At 45.2% G+C, this 9,945-nt stretch overlaps 1 protein-coding gene across 2 annotated transcripts in view; it reads right to left on the reverse strand.

The window, feature by feature from the left end:
- Positions 1-4,658, reverse strand: part of FAR2 (fatty acyl-CoA reductase 2) — a 134,868-nt gene extending 130,210 nt beyond the window's left edge. Inside the window, exon 1 of one of the 2 annotated variants that reach the window (XM_062615563.1) lies at positions 4,419-4,658. The gene's annotated coding sequence lies outside the window, so the exon portion shown is untranslated. Of the gene's footprint in view, positions 1-3,745; positions 3,823-4,418 lie in introns of those variants that run through there. The other variant, XM_062615562.1, reaches the window with a different exon arrangement.
- Between the last annotated feature and the right edge of the window lie 5,287 nt (positions 4,659-9,945).

Genomic DNA, 9,945 nt, shown 5'->3' on the forward strand with positions numbered 1-9,945 from the left:
TGGCAACAAAGAACGCAAACCACAAACCTGTGCTTTATCAGCACAGGCCATGTGCACACACAGAGCAAAAAAAAGAGACTGTAGCTGATGTAGGCAGCAATTTAAATACAGGATAGGCAGGCTTAGAAGCAACGGGAGTGGTGATGAGGGTATTAAATTTGTGGCAGAACTTACCCCAAACCTAAATTCAGAGCTCTACATCCTGAGCAGAGAGAGGTAAGTTTTTAGCATGCCAGGGTAAGGTCTCACCTTCTCCAAGAACACAGGTATTTAAAACAACTGTTTGTCCTTCAAGTTGCCTTTTTCTCAGTTCATCAGGCCCTTAAAGAGTATGTCTGCACAGGTGGCTGGAGACAGACATGTACCTCTCTTCACTGTCCAAACAGGCCAGCTACAAGCCAAACTAAACCTGGAAGCCATGCAGAAGTGTTAGCACTGAGTGAGCTCATTAGGCTGCAGGTCCATCATCATTTTAATTTGGTCCAAATGGGACTCTTACTGAGCGTGACGAGGATCGGTTTGCTCTTCCCCCAAGTGCACGTCTCTGCTGACTCCTCAGTGCATTTTAGTTATACATTGAGTCAGACCCAGGAACTCATCCAACTGAAAACCAGGCCAACAGCAACAACAGGAGCAGATTTGCTGGTACCACGTGTGATAGTACCAATGCAAGTGAGAGATCGGAATGTGTAGCCAGAGGTGAGGCTGGCAGGCTGACCCTCTGGCAGGAACGCACATTTATGGCAAATTAAAATGACTGTTCAACCACACCCTCTGCCTTGCAAAAGCTGCAAGTTTCAGTTAACTCCAAGACAGCTTCACATTTGTACAGGTGAACAGCTCCTGGTCAAGGACTGCCTTTGTGTTACAGTTTTTTGAGCCAGGGAAGTTAATGTGCTAGAGATACTTATTTCTAGGTACGTCTGGAGATGCCTCACTGTTTCCATGACTTACTGCTAATAACTTAGATAATGTTAATCTCAATGGACAGCATTTAAATATTCAAACTTCCATTTCTTAAGCCTCCTTTGTGGAGGCATGACCCTTACGAATAAGAATGCTCTATTTCTGATAGTAATAATGGGATAATCATGCAGTTACAGAGCAATGCCTACATTATCCTGTGCAGCAATTCTCCCCAACATTTTCCTGCGAACACAGCAAAACCAACCAATATCTGATCAGTTTTCCCAACCCCACTGAGTTACTATCCACTGCCCTGCAGCTTCTACAAGCCACTCAAATGTGTGGTTATCACACACAAAAGGGGGTCTCTCCCCCTTTCCCATTTCAAAACATGTATTCTTTTTCTCCTTCCCTATGCCCTCATTTACATGATCTGCTCCTTGTATAGATCAAAACTACTCGCCACTGGGGGGGGGGGGGGGGGGGGGGCGAATGGCAAATTGATCAGAATTAGGAGCTTCCGAGCTGGAATGTAAGGGAAAAAAATTGAAAAGTGTTTCTTAGACTGACAGTCTAATGCTGCTGACTTCCCCCTTGGAAAAAGGATCTCTGCTCTGCCTCAGGAATTGAAGTCATCTGTATATGAGAGATTTCTGGGCACTCATTCATGTTGCTCTACTGTACCATGCAGACCAAATGGCAGCCTCTGTGCCTTTGGTCATATTACCTATATTCTATGCCACAATCCTTCTACCCTGTAATCACCATGTCTCCCTGTCAGCACCCCCACCCTTACATCCAACCCCTGAGATCCAGGTCTGTCAGATCTGAACTGAATTTCGGGAAAGCACAAGTTTATCAAAGCTGGCTCCATAACAGATCCTTGAACTCTGTGCTTCTCTTAACAGGCTATGTCCTACCACTTTTCTCGCAGTCTGTCTCCAGATCCTTTTTTTGCTCAGCGGACATGCTATGGGTTTTACATAATCAGGCTTTTCTTACATGGTCTTCAAGATGTTATACAACTACATTTTCCCACCACTAATTTCAACAAGACTTAATAGGGATTAGAATTGAAACCCAAATTGTCAGAATTGAGGAATTTGCACCTTTGTTACAGTATCAGATGCATCTTCAAACATCCTCTAAGTATAGTAAAAGGTTGGCCTAAATCTGCTATTGCTTCATGTTTAATTCAGATACCTTTGAGTGAGTGTATCTCTTCCACCCCACCCCACCCCAATTTTCTATTCTTATCACTCATGTATTGAAATTTATGGTGATTTCACTTAGACAAACACTCAAGTGTTTCAAAAATTTGTTTCTACAAAACTACAGTTTATCAGAGGGAGAGAACACAGCAGATCTGGAGCTTAAACCACTATGCTATAAACAGGGACTTTATGACTTCTCTAGGGCAACCATGAGTGTGATCTTCTAAACTATGTGCTTACTTCAAAGACGAGTACATTACACAGTAATGAACAGACCTTTCACTTTCCTATTCAAGAACATTACAGGTAAGCAGGAAATGATGATGCTTTTGATACAGTAGGTGCAAAAGAAAACAAACTCCAGCAGTAGATCTCTGAACTGCCACCAGCTTCTTACCAAGTGGGGATAAACATTCCCAGAATGCCAGCATATGAAGTACACTCCAAAGTAATGTGTCAAAACAATGTACTGGCCATGGCATTGAAAGCCTCTGAAATGCCATGCATTGTATTACACATTTTAGGATCACCTATCACTTCAGAATTACACTTATTTTAACACAAATTCAACTGAGCCAGGATCAGAGCAGGTATGGATTTTGGAGCACATTTTTTCTAGCCTAATAATGACCTTCACCGATAGCAAAATCTCAGTCTAAACGAAGACGCAAAACTAGTCTTTTGACTGAATTTATCGTGCAATATCTGTGGGTAAAGGGCCTCCCATTTAGTTTAGCTGCCCTACTGCGAGATAATGGTCTGTCATTAGTTATTTATCTCTCTAGTTATGTCCTTAAAAGGCTCCTAGGCAAACATGTAAAAGCAAATTGGTCTGAGTAACAGCATTACTGTAAAGGACTGTGAAAGACAAGATAGGGTCACGTGATTCTAGTTTCTAGAAAACCAAGGATATCCTCAGAGGATCCTGTAACAAATTTTGGGTTAAATCTTTGTGGTCCCACGTGGGCAGCAAGGATATCCAGTGAATTCCCAATCAAGTGACAGAAAACAGCACCAAGGCTCGGAATAAGGAGCCCTCCTCTTATCATTATAACTCTACTGCTGTCTAATACTACACTTTTTAAACGAAAATAAAGATGTATGGGCCTAACAGCTGGAGAAACAAAAAGGCAAGCCTCCCCTAAAAATGTACCGGATTTTTAGTTCTGTTTTCCAGCATCGCGCTGAAGATTGCCCTTACACGGAGCAAGCCCTGCGGTGAAAGGGATCGGGAGCCCCTCCCCACATTCTCTCCTCATTCACAGGGGTGCACCGCGGCTACAACTCTCCCAGGCAGACAGAGAAGCGCCAGCTGGGCTGGGGCGCTGCTCCCAGGGCACCGCCCAGCGCCGGGGGGTCCGGCCCGGTCCCGTTCCATGGACGGATCCCCGCTGCCTCGGCTTGCCCCCGGGGCAGCGGTACCTGCCCGGCACGACCCGGCTCGGCGCGGCCCCGGCGGAACCTCCCGCCACCGCCGCAGCGGCTGTAGCCGGCCCAGCCCCGCCGCCTGCTCCCCTAATTCCTCCCCTGCTGGGCATCATCCTCCACAGCGGCACCTCCTCCTCCTCTTCATCCTCTCTCCCCCCTTATTTCGCTTCCCCCTATGTCCCCCGGCGGGTTGTTACCTTCAGTTACCGTTTTTCCGAGCAATTCCTGTCTCCAAACCGCTGCCCCCACCTTCCCTAGCACACAAGCAACTCCCAGCAAAGAAAGAGAGGAGGGAAAAATAAATAAAAAAGAAAGGAAGAAAAATATTACAAGCCTCTCTCCTCCTCCTCCAGTGGGTCTGGTACTATATATCCGGCCGGGGGAGGGAGGAGCAGCGCCTCTGCTCTGCCTTCCCCTCTGCTGCCTCTCGCACCGGGGGAGGAAGGCGGCTGCCTGCCCGGGGATGCGGACCGGCTCTTCTCCTCCGCCCTGCCTAGCCCCGCTCCGCTGCCGTGCGGCCGGGACCTGGCTACACGGCAAGCGGCGTGTCTGCAACGGGTGCCGCTAGCACGCCAGGCACACCGAGGGGGGGGCCTCTTCCCCTGCCGCCGGCAGCAGTCGGACCCGTGTGTCGTCCCCCCACCCCGCCTCAGACCGCCCCTTCTCCCCCAGTCTCCGCCGCTGCCGGCATCGCCCAGCGAGGCAAAGCCACGTTTCGCTGCCCGCTCCCTGCGCAGTCTGCCTCCGTTACCCTTGCCGCAGGGTACCCGCGCACGCCGCCGCAGCAGCTCTCGCAGGAAGGCAGAGGAGCGAGCGAGAAAAGGCTCCCTCTCCCTCCCTCCCTCCCTCCCGTCGGGCTCCCTTCCTTACCGGGGTGCCGGGGCTCCTCCACCGGCGCGGCCGCCTTCGGGCTCCTGGGGGCGTGCGGGGGATCCTCAGCCCCTCTCCCCGAGCCCCTGCCCTCGGCCTCCTCCAGCTGCCTGCCGTGGAGAGCCGGGGGCTGCGGAGCAAGGCTGGGCTGCAGCCACTGCCCGCGCCCGCGAGGCGAAAGGGGGGAGGGGAGGGGGAACGGACCGAGAGCTTTCTAAACCCAAGACGAAGGGGCAGGGCACGTGGTCCCCCGGGTGTCCTCCAAGGTTATTACACCTCCTTCTCTCCAGCTTAAAGCAGAATTTTACCTCTGTGTTTAAAATGGTCAGGGAGAATGCTGTACACAGAAACGGAGCTATGAAACCGGCATGTTAAGCTAATTACATAATTTGCCTTACAAGCATTGGAAAAAAGAGGGAGGCATGCAGCATACCTACTCAGCCACAAATATCTACCTTTGCCACAAATACTGATTTTCTCACTTGGCTATAGAAGATACACCCTTAGATCTTTTCAACCCAACAGGAGAATCAGCAAGATGTGACACTTTCATAACCTCTTATTACACTAACAGTATGCACAAGCTTTAATTAATTTTACAAGGTTGTGTTTATCTAATTACTGTCTTCAGTTTATTAGCCCTGAAAAAATGTCAGCCCCAGAGAGGTTGGGTAAGATGCCCACTGATGACTGAATCAGTATCAGAGCTGTCAGCAGAACTCCATACACAAAGGGATTAGGTGCTACACCCACAATTGCAGTTCTCCAGCCTCTAGTTCCTTTCCTGACAAGCTTAAAAGCTACAGGTGCCTGCTATTTCCACATGAGAGTTTCCTGTGTGTATGTCTGTCTGACATCTGGGCACTTGTAGTTACAGATTTAGATTAGGTGGTCCCAAGAGCCTTCACATTTTCACCTCATTCTAGCTAGCGTCCTTAGAGCACACATCCATGTACCCTTAATGTGACACCATGGTGTAGGGCTGTAAGACCAGTGTGGACCATAAAAGTCAAAACTGCCCAGAAAACAAGACCATAAAATCATATAATCATAGAATGGTTTGGGTTGGAAGGGACCTTAAAGATCATCCAGTTCCAACCCCCTGCCACAGGCAGGGACACCCTTCACTAGACCAGGTCACTCCAAGCCCCATCCAGCCTGGCCTTGAACACTGCCAGGGAAGAGGCAGCCACAGCTTCTTTGGGCAACCTTTGCCAGTGTCTCACCACCCTCATAATGAAGAATTTCTTCCTAATGTCTAATCTAAATCTCCCCTCTTTCAGTTTAAAGCCATTCCCCTTGTCCTATGATCTGTCAACCACCTGCAGAGTTGGAGTAGGGTCAGATAGAGCTGTTCAGGGAATTCCACATAAACAGGTGGGATGTGGAGTACATTGACTTCAGCACGTATATAGGTGGAAGGAAGACCGGTGCCTTCCCAAATAACTTGGTGCTATCTCAATGGACTGAAACATTCAACAGAAGAGTGGAAGCTCTGGGTTCAATTTAATCTTTTCCTTTGCAAGGAAAAACAACCTACAATTTCTTTTACAGTTGGACTTGATGATCTTAAGGGTCTTTTCCAACCGAAACAATTCTATGATTCTAACAAAGCAGTTTCAGATTCATTAATTAGAAATGCAGCAGGAGGGAGCTTGCACGGAAAGAAACTACAGGAAGTGGTTCTTACCCAAGGAAGTCTCAGCTATTTGCAGACAGTGACTGATGGTTGCTGGGATAATCCTGAGTAAACAGGGGTTTGGTTGCCTGCATCTCAGATGTGTTCTTTAACATAAACATCTGCCTTGACAGACTGGCCAGGCCTCTGTCTAAACTGAAAAAGTCATACCTGAACTGCCAGCTGAAGGCGAGTACTTGGCACAAAAATGGGGAACAAGCAAAGATCTGAAGTAATAGAAAAGGCAGACAGGGGTGGCTTATCTTCAAAGACCATGATCTTGCAGTTTGAAAAATAATCAGAAGGGAAGTTTCTGGGAAGCAAGAATGAGAGGGAACTGTTGCTAACATTATCTTTCTAGAAAGCTTGGTAAGCATCAGTTCTTGCAGGAACTCTTTTAGAAGACGCTGCATAGGAGACAAAATACCTTCCCATCTACAAACCTATTGAAATTCCTTTGTGAAGTTTTGAAAAAGCAGGCAAGCTTGAAGAAGAGCTCCAACTAAGAGCAGGTTAGGACATTAAACAGGTAGCATGTCAGAGTCAGTACATGACAGCTTCCTAGAAATCTCTAGAAAATAGTCAAGGGAATAATTTGGTTAAGGAGATGAAGACACAAGAAAGAATCATTGTAACAGTGCCAACCTGGGAAGGTTACCCTTTGAACTTACGAACTGGAGGTAGTCAGCTTTAAAATATGTCAAGAGCTGGGGGAAATCTAGAGGCTTGGCTGAAAAAAAATGCCTTTTAGCTAGTAATAGTAGTATATCACAAATGCTTAAAAGGAATAAAATATGTAAACTCTCATGGGTACTCTGCCCTCAGGGAAAATTAAAGAGAGAGATTAGCCTTTACTGTTCTTTCTTGAGTAACCCTCTTAATTCGTCATTCATTGCAGTCACTGAGCTGGAGAAAGAGCTGTTGTAAGCCTGGGACTTAGTGCATATCACAGGGATGAGGCATGAATTTGAAACCAACCTTGCCAGAGACTGCATGCACCTAAGCTTTTGTCTAAAGCACTATGAGGAAGATGTAAAAGTAAGGAGGTTAAATTTTACATCAAACCACTATTAAATGATTTGATGCAAAACTGCTTAAGGGAAGATGCCTGGTAAATGTCCATGAAGCTAGTATTGGATGAACTGGAACAGCACTTCCCTCACTTCCTTTGACAATGTGCCCTAACTCTACATCTAATGGATTACTGAAGGGCAGAAGATCAGGAGGAGAATTCAATGTTTGAAACACATAACTGAGTATCTTCAGAACAGACTAGCCTCAGTGCAAAATCCCTCATCTTTTATGCACGATGAACTAAGGAACTTCACAATTGCTTCACAGAAATTAGGGAAGGTTGAGCAGCTTAATTCCTTCAAGCTCAGTCAATAATCTTTCTGTTGCAATTGCAGATCTGTACCAGGTGCAATGATGTCCTGCTGTAACCTGTTGACATAGTCTTAGCGTCTCATTTCAACACAGGCCAGAGCACAAACATCAGCTGGTGAGGACTTGTGGTACTTTCCCTTTTCCAATGCCAAATTCAAGAGTAAGGCTTAGGCATGAAAAGTTTGGTTTTGAATAGCCTATGGATTGAAATGAAGTGCACCTCTTTGGCAGGTTTAACAGCACATACTATCTCCTTGAAAGACAAAAAGCCAAAACCCAAGAAACTCTTTTTTCCTTGAACTTAATTTACACACCTTTACATCGTTAAGAAGTTAGAGAGCTCAAAAGAACTCCAACAAAGCCTTAGGAGTACAAAACCAAGGAAGCACTTGCACAGAATAATAACTTAAATACCTAACAACAATCCTAAAGTCATTCACAGGCCATTAGTGAAAGAATCCTATCCTAGCAGGGGTATAGTTTCATCTAAATGCAAGAGTGAAGTGGTACATTTGCTCATTTACACAAGAAAATGAATTGTGTACAGTTTCTTAAGAAATTAATTCATAGTCAAGTAACTGGCCTAGTTGCAGTTTATCTGTAGTATATCTTAGCTGTGCCAGCAAAAAGATCACACAACAGCTGATCAGCTTAAAAGCCACTCTGTGACAATGATGTCTTTTAATAGATGAAGAACTTCAGTGCTGTTAAAATAAACATCACTGGCAGTAACTCTGTATGGTGCTCACGCTTGGTTGAACACCAAAAATCAGTCTGGTACTCATCTCAAGTCTTAAAAGGCTGGATAGAACATCTGTGACCAGCTCTTGAAAAATGTTACTGCTTATTTTGAGGTTAGCTGTTACCCTGAACAGGGAATTGCTATTAGCCACAAAAATGTTTTCAACAACTTCAGAAATAATAAGCATAGATATGGGGGTTTGGTTGGTTGGTTTGGTTATTTGTTTGATGCTTTACATTTGAGCAAAGCAGCTTAGTCTGAAGAAACAGTACAAGAGCCTGTAAGACCTATAAACTGGAGAAAAAAATTAAAAAATCCCAGTCCTTAGGGCTATCAACTATCAGAAATGTAAGGGAATCTAAGGTTAAAGGTTCATTTTAATACTACTGTTTCTATTTTCTAATAGCAATTGTTCAGGTTGTCTGACTGTTCAAATTTCTGTTATCCCTGCTTTTCAATTGCACTTAACCTTCTTCAACCTGCTTGTAAGCTTGCCTTATTTTAACAGAGAAAAATACTTGTATTGAAAGCTTGAGGAAATCTAGTTGGATTATTCTGAAGAGTGTGTATACTCTCAGATATGAGTACTTCACAGACTGAATTAGGTGCTATGGACATGGACCTCAAAACCAGTTGAAATTGGGGTCTTCATCCTTATTTTCTTAGGAAGATCTGATGCCCTTTACATCAAAAAAAAAAGGAAGTATTAACATTTGCATTCCTACTCAATATGGCTATGTGAATCCTATTTGTTACATCTGAGTTTGTCCTGCTTCCCCAATATGAGACCAGAGCTGAACACAGGAGGCCTCAACTTTAACAAGAGCATCACCAAGGTGAGAAATATAAACTACTTTTCTTCCCAGGTTCAGCTACATTGAGGGTATGAAGGCAGGTCTCTGGTTCAAAGACTTCTCCAGCTCCTGGCTTTAGCTGTGGTGCTGACCTGCATGCCTAGTTTACTGCACACTTGAGAATAACCTATAGGGATGCTGGAGAGAGACTCTTCGTTAGAGACTGTAGTGATAGGACAAGGGGTAACGGGTTAAAACTTAAACAGGGGAAGTTTAGATTGGATATAAGAAGGAAATTCTTTCCTGTTAGGGTGGTGAGGCACTGGAATGGGTTGCCCAGGGAGGTTGTGAATGCTCCATCCCTGGCAGTGTTCAAGACCAGGTTGGACGAGGCATTGGGTGATATGGTTTAGTGTGAGGTGTCCCTGCCCATGGCAGGGGGGTTGGAACTAGATGATCTTAAGGTCCTTTCCAACCCTAACTATTCTATGATTCTATGATTCTAACCACTTTGGCTTTTGACCCATAGACAGAAAAATGGTTTGCTTTATGTGGGCAATGATATGTTCTAATTTCCCCACTTTAGGTCACGCTTACAGGTAAAATGATGCTGTCTTGCGTTAGATTCAGCTGCTATCTAAGCATACAGTAATTACGTCAGGCAAGAGCTTAAAATGTTGCACACTTTCTGGGTTTCATAACTGTCTTGCAGAGAGATTCACTGTCTGCTAGTTAGTAGATGGGGAAATCTGGTGTTCATATGATATCCAGCGGCCCAAAACAAAGCAACTCTTCATTCTCCTGTGCACACTGCTAGCAAAGGCTTTTGTAACCAGGATGAAGCTCTAGTCAAAGAATATCTCAAGAGACGTGAGAAAATTCAGGTGGGCAAAGATTAGATCAAAATTTTCTGCTCATTAAATAGGC

The sequence above is a fragment of the Pezoporus occidentalis genome, unplaced genomic scaffold, assembly GCF_034315485.1.
Source record: "Pezoporus occidentalis ecotype Australia unplaced genomic scaffold, CSIRO_AGI_Poc_V1 ctg182, whole genome shotgun sequence".
Classification (NCBI taxonomy): Eukaryota; Metazoa; Chordata; class Aves; order Psittaciformes; family Psittacidae; genus Pezoporus; species Pezoporus occidentalis.